Source organism: Danio rerio, chromosome 1 (assembly GCF_052040795.2).
Source record: "Danio rerio strain M-AB ecotype USA chromosome 1, GRCz13ab, whole genome shotgun sequence".
Taxonomy (NCBI): Eukaryota; Metazoa; Chordata; class Actinopteri; order Cypriniformes; family Danionidae; genus Danio; species Danio rerio.
This window is the reverse complement of record NC_141021.1, coordinates 31,769,954-31,783,320: the sequence shown is the minus strand read 5'-3', so window position 1 is coordinate 31,783,320 and position 13,367 is coordinate 31,769,954. Positions and strand designations below refer to the sequence as shown.

General features: G+C 36.8%; 1 protein-coding gene across 1 annotated transcript in view; it reads left to right on the top strand.

Annotated features, from left to right (window-relative positions):
- The window catches only part of gpm6ba (glycoprotein M6Ba), an 82,715-nt gene that overhangs the window by 43,443 nt on the left and 25,905 nt on the right, over nucleotides 1-13,367 (top strand).

The following is a 13,367-nucleotide window of genomic DNA, read 5'->3' as shown; positions in this document are numbered from 1 at the left end:
TGTAAATGATCAGTTAAAGCCTTTTCATATTTATTCAGATCTTATTTTCAGTCAACTACAGCAATAGCTGGATGCCTTCATCCATATTAGAGGTTTCCTGGAATATTGTACTACTTTTGTGAGGCATATATTGAATTTCTGCTCAAGTATGAATGAAACAGGCAATATGCATTTAAAGTGCTACACTGCCCACATCAACCTATTTTGAGAAAAATGGAAAAAAATCTCCCTCTAAAGACATTTGAAGTAAACATATTTCTAGCATATAGATCTTTATTTTTATTTTTTGTACTATTTTTGATAACATTGTGATTATATTAAAAATAGTAGCCTATTGAATATCAATATTTGCGAGGTATTGAATTTAGAAATTCCAGTATCATGACAACACTACACCTTAGTTAATCACTCTTTCCAAAGAACATGTTTGTAGCTTTGTATCACATTGAATAACAACTCACACTATAAAATAAATATTTTCAGATTTGAAAAAATGACATTTTTAAGAAAAAAAAACAGAAACTGGAAATCAAGAGAAACTAGGAGGCTCAACAGGTATGATCATGGATCATAGGGCCAGACAGAATCTGCTGATGTTTTTTGTTATTTCTGCAGATAATTTTGTTAAAAATCTGCAGATTTGTGCGGAATGATTTTGGGACTATCATAACTAAAACCATAATATATTAAATAAAAAAATATATCTTTTAAACTTTTATTTAATATTCAAAATCCAAATCCAATTAGATCCACTTTATATGGTAAAAATAGTAAGTCTCTCATATAATATCTCTACTAAAAGATAGAAAATATTACTGTACAAACTGCATTGTAAAGAAATCATAAGTCAAGTCTTTGGGGCTAAGCCCCTTATCTCTTTCGACCCTAGCAACGCCCCTGAATTACACATTGCAGTGTGTGTTTTGTTAACGTTTACAACTACCCCAACCCTAAACCCAATCAGTAAGCATGCAAGATACAACCATAGACATTATAATAGATGTCTATAGTTACAAAGCCAACTATGAATAGAGTGGAGGAACTATAACGTCAATTTGTATGCAAAAACCCGGAAGTGAGTTAGCATTTTAGCAGTTCCGGTTCCCTCGTCCCAAGTCAATGGGTTTTTTCAATGGGGTTTGAGTAAAATCGCTTAAATAAGGTTTGTGGCTTACACAAACTCAAGATACTTTCACGTTTTGTTATAATACTTTTTTGATACTTTCACAACATAAAACTCATCAGTTACAGCACACTCTTGAATTTTTCAATCGGTTATGCTTCTTTAAAAAGACGGTTGCTATCAAGTTGCTAAATGGAATTACAGGCGGTGTCAGAGACATTCTACTTCATCGAACTGATCTGGTCTGGAGCGCAGCTCGCTTGTGTTGGGCATTTGGATTTGTCTGTTATTTAGGTAATTTCATGAATTGTATTTTAAAGTTTTTAGTATTATTCTAATTGGGAATTCAGATTGTATGAAAATAATTGCTTAACTTGTAAAGGCTGTCGAGACAGATTCATTGTTTGATCATTTATTTTACTAAACAATATTATAAAGATACTGCTTACCAGTGCAGCCTGTCTTTTTCCTGCTTTCAGTAATGTAAACGTGTGAATAAATGTGTAAAATACATTCATGTTAACTATCATTTTAACATGATCAAGTGATTTTTCGTCTTTTTTTCTTCATCTGAACACATTTAAATCATAACTCATAACTGCAATATTTACTCTTCTCCATAAAATGTATAGCAGATGTGACTGTATGGGCTGCTTTTCACTATACTTCGTGACTAAAGGGAATATAATGTTGCCCTGTGCTCAGGCATTTGATAGACTTGTTCCTCCTCACGCCTCATTACTGCGTCTGTTAAGGTAAATAGGCTGTGTGCATGCAAGCGATACACTTATTTAAATATGTCTTATGATAATACTATGTAGGTAATTTATAAACAGATGTAATTCCCAGGTAAAAATGATCCAAAAGGCACACAGGTCCTTGTGTTTTTGCATATTTATTTGTTTATAATATATACCGTGGATTATAATATAATAAATAGAGAGATTAACTCTTTGTCATGGACATTATTTCTAGAAATAAGCTTGATAAATTGTCTGTTGCAGGGTGGGGCTGATGTCTCAGATGAGCACCCCAAGGGCACTGTAGTGCGCTTATAGCCTAATATTAGCTTTTCAATTCTTGCGTTTGCATTTAAGACCCAAGCGTGCTCAAAGTTGTATTTTCGTGTGAGGATTATCCAGCTGGACAAAACGTGTAAGTGGTATAAACAGTGTTTGAACAAAGAGTTTATTATTTGCAATCTTCGAAAAGCCAATCGGAAAATCCTATGGGGTTTTTTACGAGGGAACCAGTTTTATGCTAGCTGTCGATTAGCCTACAAAGTGACGTCATTGTTCCTCCACTCTTTTGGACATCTTCCTCTTATTCTTCTTGTATTTTTATGGCAGTTGGCATCCAGTGTTTGGCCCATTACTGCCACCTCCAGCACCGGAGTGTTAATCAGAGAATATACAATGGACATCTTGTGCACATGGTTTACACAACTCCTTTAAAATGGTTTATTATTCACAGGACAGCAGCTGCTGTAGTAGGTTACAGTGTGGCAGTGTGGAACAGATGGTTATGTATATTCAGAGAAGTTATTTTCACTGTAAAATTAATTAGCATCACCAATGTGAATCTATGACAGGAGTGTCAGATGGCCCATTGATACCAATAAGGACCTTGCCATTATGCTGTTCTTTTATTATGACTTTCCAAGGACCTCTATTTAGTCAAAATGTTCATATAAACAACTTTGAACGTTTGATAGCAATAACAGCAAATCAAGTCAAACCAAAATATAAGAGTTTTAAGTTTTTTTGCATCAGTCCTTTATTTTTGAAAATATTAAACTTTTAGGAAATGCGTAACAGGCACCACTGTTTTCTTAAACTGCTAAAATGCACTGTTTAAAAAAAATGTTAAATTTACAGAAAAATACAGAAAAAACTGTGGTTGCCAGGATTTTTCCATAAAAAATACAGAAGTTATATAAAACTGTTAAAATTTATGGAAAATAACCGTAATTAATTAACTGATACAATGTTCAATTCACAAAAATGTAGCTTAGTGCATAAAAATGTAAAGTCATTCATTGCACTAATGTGTTTATGTGTGTTTACAATTAACAGTTTCACTGCATAAGTAACTACACAGTTAAACAAAAGAAGATGCAGCATAACATCAAATACTCTTAGTTCATTTTGGACTTGCACCCAGACGCTACTATCCTCCACAATGGTAACACAAAAATGTTTTACAGTATTTTGCTCTTCTTTTTCTTGATTTTACAGTAAATACCGGCAGCTGTAGTTGCCAGTAATCTACTGTTTCTAACATTTTACATTCGTAAGTTTAGTTTGCAGAATATTTCTGTTAAAAATACATTCTACAATCTGTGGGCCCTATCATACACCCGGCGCAAATGTTATTTGCTAGCTTCAGCTTGACGCAAGTGTTGTTTTGCTGTTTTGTACCACATTGTTTAAATAGCAAATGCATTTCCGCTCATATGTGCGCTAGGGCTGGACGATTTGGCAAAAAAAAAACTAGGTTTTTTATAAAGTTTGACCGATTTCACGATTTCGATTTAAAAAAAAAAAGTTTTTATTGTGTTACTAGTCTTCTCAAAACATTACAACAACATGACTGAAGTAACATTCTCTATAAAAGTAACTTGAAAAACCATCTGGTTAAGGAACATTGTATTTTTAATTTGCTCCACTCTCTGTATCATGCTGCCTGATCTGTCTGGTTTTCAACTAGGTCCGCTAAATGATGTAATGGGGCGGTAACTTTCATTTTCACTGCTACAGGCCCTCACCTTTGCTCCTGTTCAAACCAAAAGATCGGCGCGGTTTTTCACATGGCAGGGTTTTAAGTCCTTCATACATGTTGAGATCGAATTTATCGACTTGATGAGGGAATGTCTTGACAATCCACACAGACGTGACTCAGATTACTGCAACAAGTAAAATCCTACATAACTTCACGCTTTAACAGGCAGTCAAGTAGGTCGCACACCAGAAGCGCAGCGACACGGCGGGCACATGACAGTTTAAACTATCACACACCAAACGCGCACATTCGAATGATATTTAACATGAAACAAATCAGATAGCGCTCTGTGGCGCAGCTGAAATATGAACTGCGTCATGACTCGTGGCTGGGTGGCGCCGATGTGTTTACAGAAACCTGTTTAGTATTCTAAAATCCATGGCGCTGCGTGGTGCTGCCGGCGCGTTGCCGAGAGGCGCTTCATACAGAGAGTGAACCAAAGCGCATTGGTGCCATTATAATGTATTAAAAAATATATTTTTAAAAATCGCAATTTCTCGATTTAATGTAATATTAAATTATTATCAAAACATAAATTGGAATTAATCGAAAACATCGTAAAAATTGCTCAGCCCTAATGTGCGCCCATATGGGTTCTGGTCTAAAAAGAAAGGTGTTCTGAGGCCATTTTGAGAAACTATAATAGATTTTTCATTAGACCAAAACAAACCCGGTCTAAACTCCAGCGCAGAGTTGCGCCTCGCTTACACACTGCTTAATAGCCTACACACAAGATGTACAGCAATACGCAAATATCTTTACATATGAAAAAAATTAAATATTAAGGATATATATATATATATATATATATATATATATATATATATATATATAGGATATAATAAGAATAGATATAGGATATAAATATAAAGGATTCAAATATTACAAAACATATTATTTTCTAGCCTATATAAATATGAAAACCACTGCTTTTATGCCTTCTTCATATCGGGGGCTTTTTTCAGTTCATTCATAACAATTTGCTTTTGTATAATGTTATTATTATTAGCTGTATTATTTATTATATCCATATTTATATTTGTTTTATTAAAAACAAGCTTAGATTTGCCCACCTGCAGGTTTTAGACCATATGGGGCACAGCATGTGTTTAAGGGTATAACTCAGTATTTTGACCACACTTCGTTATTATTGTTCATTTATTCGTTTGAGGGAAATTAGAAATGAATTTAGAAATAGTTTTGAAACAAATATTTGTGCTTAACAAACTAAATTAATTATTTATAGGCTAATTGATGTCTGTGCGTAAAGGTTTCCCTATCCATGAGAGCGAAAGTGAAAGTAGATCATTTATCTCTCATTCTTGCGCTTTAGATGCTCTGTTTAACTGTTTTCTGTTAAAAAAACTGTTAACTGTTTGCTTGTGAAATTCTCAGTTTTTCCACTTACTTTACGTCATGTAAATAACAAATTCGCTTATGGCGTGACGCAAGGCTCTTAAAGGGAATGGGAGATGAGACTCTGATTGTTTTAGTGTCAAAACACACCTATAACTCATTAAGAAAATAAACTCAACCCTTTTAGACCATGCGCCACGGCGCAAAGCGGATTTTTTCATACTTAAATTAGCAAAAATGCATTCTTCCGTCAAGAAAGAATTAAAGTTGTTTAATCCTCTGTTTGAATTCGGTTAGTTTGGTATGAGACTGTGTCAGTAGTTTTATTTCTTGTTCTTTCCTTCAGTGATTGTGCTTGTTAACAGCAGGTGTTCATCATTCAGTCATTTTATGGTCATTCACTCTGTCTAGAATGAGGGTGTGTGGTGAGATTTTAGACACTCTGATTAGTTTTTCGAAAACAAAGGTTAGATTTGTTACAGCTATTTTCCGTATTTTGTACAGGAATAAGCTGTTAATTATTTAACAGGTTTTCATCGTAGATTGTACACACGGTTACTGTTAACATCACAGACATTTTTTACAATGGAGGAGTTTAATGTTGGATTGTTCTAATGCTATCAATACCTCAAAATGTTCTGTCATAAGTATTGACAAGTATTTGAAACCATAAACTGATCCAATTTTAACTGATTCAAACTGATCATTAAGAATGAGACAAATATGGAGGGGTGAGATTGTTGAAATAAGCAGACCAGGTGATATTATTGATGTGAGAATCAAAAGATAGGGTGCTGTCAAGGATGACACCCAAACTCTTAACTTGTTTAGAGGGATAGATGGAACAATCTTCAATTGAAAGAGAAAAACTGTCAGTTTTGGAGAGTGTTGGTTTGGTACCAACAAGCAAAACTTCAGTTTTTGAACTATTTAGTTTGAGGAAGTTAAGAGAGAGCCAAGATTTTATTTCTGCTAAGCAGACTGTAAGGTATGTAGGTGGAAAACAAGCAGAGGGTTTGCCAGAGAGAAAGAGCTGGGTGTCATCCTCATAGCAGTGAAACTGTATGTTATATTTACGGAGAATATTACCAAGTAAAAGGAGATTGATGATAAAAAGTAGGCGCCCCAAGACTGAGCCCTGGGGGACACTCGAAGAAACTGTAAAATGCTGAGAAGTGAATGATTTGCGGCCAGAGAGATAAGATTTAAACCAATTTATTTTGCCCTCCCATTCATTTAAAATGTTTCAGAAAATTTTTACAGTGTTTCCTAAAAAAATATTTATTAAGGAGTCATAATAAATTCTGTTTCTCAGTGTTTATTTCGTGAATAAAAGCCGTTTTTAATTGAAATAAAAATAAGGTCAATATTATTAGCCTCCTTAAGAAATATTTAGTGTACATTTTTGATTTACACAACAAATCAGTTACAAAATAATTTGACTAATTATTACTTTCATAGTTAACTGATTAAGTCTAAATTACTATTTAATCTTAATAAAAAAACTATAAATTACTTAAAGGGAATTTGTCTGAATACAACTGTCTTGCAAAATAACTAGTAAAATGTTCTGCACTGACTGTCAGCATGGGGAAGATAAAAAGGTAGATATTAGAAATGAGTTAGTTAAACTATTATGTTTAATAATGTGTTGTAAATAAACGGAAATTAAAAATTAATAAAGGCAAAACTAAACATGTACACTAAAGTCTCTGCATAGCTGAGGACTTCCTATATTAAAAGTGTTAAAATCGCTATTGAAAGAAGTTTAAAATCATCAACAGTGGACATTTTGATCACAACATGAACATGACTGAAGTTTAATCTTTTTATTGCCTGTGTCAATTTGGGCGTCAACTGAAGAATGTGGGGAACTAATCGATTGCGCAGGACACCTAGAGTATGCGAGAGAGGCATTCATCTGCCTTTGAGCCCTCAAATGTGTCATTAAGTTTGACATGTTTCCCCCTTACACACAATTTTGTAAAGACAGTTGCTGTGTAAGAATCCTTGCTTGGGAAATACGCTTTAGAATGCTTAGTTTAAGTAAATTGGATGAACGTGATTATGTGTGTAGATCTGAAGAGTGTCGCTTTCGCTCACCGAAAACCAGGCTGAATGCGCTGATCCCTAGCGACAATAACAAACGCCTGATATCGCTGTCCGTATTCCTCAAAGTTGTTTAGAATGAAATGTTTAGTGATGGTGTGACAACGCCTATTTGTGACTTTTTTCATGCACCCCTTTGATGCTTGCGTCCTTGCCGCAGCACCGAAATTAGGCACTGAAATTCATATGCTGCATACCGGTTACAAAGGTACCGGTGCTATAATGGCACCGGGTTTCGATACCCAACCCTATCTATAAATGCTAAAAATACAATACACCCAAAGGCTAATTTATACTTCTGCTTTAAGCTAGTTGGCTGTGTCATAAGTATGCTCTGGCGCAGTGTTCATGCGGTCACATAGCCCTCGACATGGCTGTGGTTGACGCTGATGCGTACCCCTAAAAAAATGTAACTACACATTGCAACGATGCAAAGCGCAACCTCTGTGATTGGTCAGCTTGGTATCGGTAATGAGTGTGGGCAGTGCTGAGAGCCACAAGCCCTTCACTAACCAAAGTGCTTTTGTTTTTTTACCTTATGATTAAAGTTGTTGCATGTCTGCCAGTTCCCAGCTCTGAATGAGCCAGATTTAGCTACAGTACTTGTACATTAAGGTAGCGTTCAGGAAAAAAAAAACAGCCACGATGACCCTCGACACAGTGGATCAAAAAAACCTACTGCCAGCTAGTGGTTCAGAGGTGTTATAGCAGAGCAACACAAACAGCATGCAGAAGTATAAATGTATGACTACACACAAGGCAGGCGCTGTGTGTCAAGCCGATCACTCAATGCAGAAATATAAATCAGTCTTTAGGGCACAGCGATCACTCAATTAGTGTTGTCACAATACCAAAATTTTGACTTCAATACTATACCTAAATTAAATATGACACTACTACTTAAAAAACACCCAGCCTTTGCTGCTGTCAGCTGAAACAAAGTAGAACAATTTAAAATAAATATATAAATGAAATGATTATTCAGTCTGCTGAAGTTGTGCACATAAAGTTTGCATGTCAGAATTAAATGCATAAATTTACTGCTTGACCAATTCATATATGTGTGGGGTGGGACCAAGTGCCATCAGCGTACAAGGCCTGTGGCGTGAATGTTAACGACCATCACCTGTGCACGCCACCTGTCTGTAGTCTCATGGAGGAGTTTTAAAAAGGGGAGAGACAGCAGTGGAAGATGAGAGAGGAACAGGCGTACACAGTTTGTGTTTGTTTTGCTTTCAGCTTGGCAGTAGTCATCATAAGGTGCAGCTGCCTCTTTATTGTTTAGTTTATTTTTATTATTAAAATGATGTAAAGTCAGTTAACAATTTAAATGAAAAGTCGTTTCTCCGCCTCCTTCTTCCTGTTGACCAGAAGGCCATCATTTCCACTGTCTGCTGAGTCTGCTGCCATCCTGCCTCATAGAATGGAGCAAGAGGGCCTTAACAACCTGGCAAAGCAGGGAAACTCACTGCCATCTGTCACAGAGCTGGAGCCTGCTACCATCAGTCAGGAAGGGGAAGAAGCAGCATAAAGCCAGCCAGAGGAGCTGTTGCAGATCCTAGAGAGGTTGACAAGGTGGTAGATTCTAGCACAGGGCTTACATTTAAAGGTCACCGCTATTCAAGACCGACTACCACTGAACTGAAAGTCAACTGAAACTGTCCTTGCCAAAAATTATGACTACAGACCATAGAATTTGGTTCCGAACTTTAATGAAAAAGTTAGTTACTGTAACAGCATTTGTTGCTTGCTTTATGAGCACTGTTGACTAGATTCTTAAATACTGCTGGTTGGCCTTTGTGTTCATTGTAACAAACATGGCCGACCAGACACACAATTATTTAGCTTTTTATTCAACAAATGAGCCAACTTTTGCCCAGGGAAGACTCGAAACCTGATTCCAAGGTATTTACGACCCAAAAGGAATGTGCCATGCAGCACTGAACAAAGAACGGTTTAGGACTTCTTTAAGCTCCTTGTTTAAGACTGATATTTTAATGTAAACTTTACTCTCTCTTTATGTGTAATCATGTGTTTTGCAACGTTTCCCTTGCTTCTGTATCAATATTATTTGTTTTAATACTTCTGTATATAATGTTTAACTGTACCGAAGCTAAACAAGCTCTTAAACGTTTCAAGTTTAGACTTGTCGTACAGCTTACTTGCTGTACTAATTAATTGTTGACATTTTATGTTAATACGAGTGCAACAGATTAACATTTTAAAAGACTTTAACATTTCTGCCCCGATTTGCATAAAATTTGCCTATGCAAATTCCTCTGCCTCGGACAAAGCGCCATAAACCATGATGCAGAGAGGTTAGTTTCTAATTGGTCAACTTTCCATGGAGGGTGGATCCGAACCCGCCCCATAAAGCTTGGGACCAAAGCAACGCCCTTACTCTGATCTGAAATGCTCTGCTCTGAAAATCTCTTGTAACTGCAAGTCTTGAACCATGCGCTCTAAAACCAACCTTCTTCAACTGCAACGACCTAAGAACAAGACCTAAGCAGAGAAACTTCCAAGAAAGCAGGCGGAGACCCAGACGGAAAAGGTTAATCACACAGCTCGGACATTTCACCTCTCAGATACCTATTTTCTATTATTTTCCATTGAGAGTCTAGTAAAGTTAGTGCGTCGCAAACCAGTGGTCAGCACGACTGGCCCCTTTTGCCGCTTCAATTTCAAACACAGACTCACCCCCCTCCAACCCTCGTGAGAACAAGGAACCAGCAGAACCACATGCTCAACAACGGGAGCTTCTTCACACACAGATGCAAGTATCCACTTTTGTCTACATCTGAACTGGTGTGAACTAAATGCAAACATAAAGAGACAATAGAAGGGTGAATTTCATTATGTTTGGTTCGCTTAGTGCTCTTACAAACTCTGAGGCTTTCCCATCATTACATCCTCTTAACCTCTTACTTTACCTCCTTTACTCTTCTCTACACTTGTATGAATGTGTGTTTGTGTTAGGTGTTAGTTTCTGTTAGATTAGTCAATAAAGTTTAATTTTGTATAAAGAAAGGTGCCTGTGTATATTTATGAATCTAATGTCTTAAACTTCGATCTTGTTACCCTGCTCAAACTTAATGGGTTTTTATTTTGATAGCATCGCTGGATGATTTGTTGGTTCGGATCTAAAGAGTCGATTCATTTGAAGCCCCATTTAAATGAATCTTCCTCTCATTAAGCTAATCCGCTATATATATAATGGTGTAGAAGATACGAGAGCACTTTAATCTAAATCATAACTCGCAACATTATAACGGTGGAAAAGGTGCGGAAAGAATAACCTTGAGCTAATTTATTACAGTAATAATGATGTAGATGTGTGAGCACTTTAATCTACATTATAATTTGTTACAGATTATTAATGTAGATATGCGTAATGTAGATTAATTTGCTACATTGTTTATTGGTGGAGAATAAACGCAAACACATCATGCACTCAGCAAAACTGTACGTGAATGGCTGCTTAAAACATCTTTTGGATCAGAAGTAGAAAGTGCCGCACAATAAATGCGACATCATAGTGCATTCAATTCAATTGCTGTTTATATCATCACTAACCAAAGTGCACATGCAGTGGATGGCCCTGTCAGTGAGCTTAATGCAGTTCAATCTCATTTGTTCATGGGAAGAAGGAGATGGGAAACTGACAAATATTCAAATACTTTAACAATAAAGTAAAACATAAAACAAACTGGCGGGAACTACTGCCGAACTGAAAATCAAACAAAACACAAGTGTTCAGGCCTGGTCTCATTTTCCTCTGTCATCACTCATTCTTTTATACTTTTATTCCTGTGGGACTTGAGACAGGGGGCGCATACATGGGACACACATCTGAGTTGCATCGCCAGTCTTGTTATGTTCCTTCAACTTTGTTATGTCCCGCCATGCCCTACTCATGTCATACCTCATCAACCCTCATAGGTCGGGGGCACCCCAGGACTGTACTTACTCCCCTCCTCTGGGAAGGGGCCTGTATCTCTGTACAGACCTGGTGAAAGACAGGAGGGAGGTCAGAAGAGAAAGGAGGCAGATGTATATGTACAGATAAAGAAGACCGAGAAAGAGGGGAGAAAAAAAGATAAAAGGAAATAAGTTTGGTTTCTCAAACAGGCTTCCGCTTGGTCTTCAACGTGCTGAGATACCCTCACTCACAGCTTGGCATCAGCACTGGACACCTGACAAATTGAGACGTTACACCTTGGTGGACGTCTTTAGACCCTTGACATCCTCAGCAGTCTACCCTTCAGGTAATGGTGGCAAATATACCTGTCCTCCTGGCAAGCTCCTCCTGCGCTTGCATCACCAGCCTCATTTTGTACCCATGGCTCTTGGCCATGCCCCATCATGACAAAAACATAGTATAGGATAGGATGAGAGTTGATGATATATTGAAAAAAATGTATTATCACAAACTTCCGTTGATAGCTTTTTGTCGGTCTACCATAGTACGCAATTTATGAGTGACCAATGAAATAACTTGGCAGCTAGAATAATAGCTCTTCACTTTTGCAGTTTTTAGATATACAGTGTGTACATATATGATAAGTAAAAGCCATGGGAGATGTTCATATTCACTTTCATGGTTATCAAACCACTCTGTTACCAGTCTTGTTGTATGTATTTGTGTGTTATCATCCTACATAGACAGCACTGCTTTCAGGGTACAATGCTTGAACTAAATGCTACAAATGGGCTATTGTTTTGATGATTTAGGGCTCTATTTTAACGATCTAGTTGCAAAGTCTAAAAAGCATGGTGCATAAGCATTAGGGCATGTCCGAATCCACTTTTGATATTTTAAGGTTGGAAAAATATGCCCTGGCGCATGGTCTAACAGGGTTGTGCTTATTTTCTTAATGAGTTATGGCATTGTTTTGAGCATAACATGCATTAAACCAATCAGAATCTCATCTCCCATTCAATATAATAGTCAGCTGCATCACGCCATGGTGCATTTGCTATTCACTTAGCGGACTTTGTAAGTGGAAAAACTGAATGCTTCATTAGCCATGAAACAGTTAAATAGATCATTCTCTATTTTTACTCTTTACTCCTTTACTATCGTGGATAAGGAAATGGTGTTGTACGCACTCCACTAAAGACATCTACAAACAGTTCTGATGGAAACAGGTTTTATGTTTTTTGGAGACAATCCGGTTTAGCACCAGACATCTTCATGAAACCGCTTCCAATTGCATCCTCAGTTGCTACTGTTGGATGTGGTTCTTCCTTCTTGTGTCAGGGTTTGAGGAAAGGGAAAGATGTGAGGACTCTACAAATTGAGTATTTATTTTTTACAAAAAAACAACAACAAAAAAAACACTACCCCGAGGGAGAAAACATTAACAAACAAACAAACAAACTTGTGATGAACAACGTTCGAACAATAACAAGAGACATGCAAATGACAAGACATGAGGATTATCCGGACTCTGCCACAAAAATAAAAATAAACAAAAACAAAAAAATAAACAAAAATAGTGGCATCGTGGCTGTTGGTTAATCACAAAGACTTGCTGTCTTTGTCACAGATGCGCTAGCAAAATGCGCACCAACAATTTGTCCTCTTTTGAACTATGTCATCTTGTTACCAATTATGTTGTGTGGATTGCAATGTTTTAAGCAAAACTGTGCTATTAATTTGCTAATTATACCTTCACACTCTGTTCTTAAGCTGAGGTCACACTAGAGTTTAAGCATGCAAAATTCTGTCGTACTGCGCTGCGAAAAGGTGCGGGATTAAATAAGATATTTAGACATTTATAAAAGCGAGCGATTAGTCCATGTTTTAAATTACTGTACAGAGAGGAGATGACAAACTGGAAATGCGGGGTCATCCGTTAAGTTTCACAGGTTACTGCGGTGCAAAGTTCAAGCTTGGTGAACTCTGACCTGCGAAATCACATCACTTGACTGCTTAAGACCAATCGAGGATCAAAACATGTCATCTCTGGACAGAAACTGAAAACATGGAGCA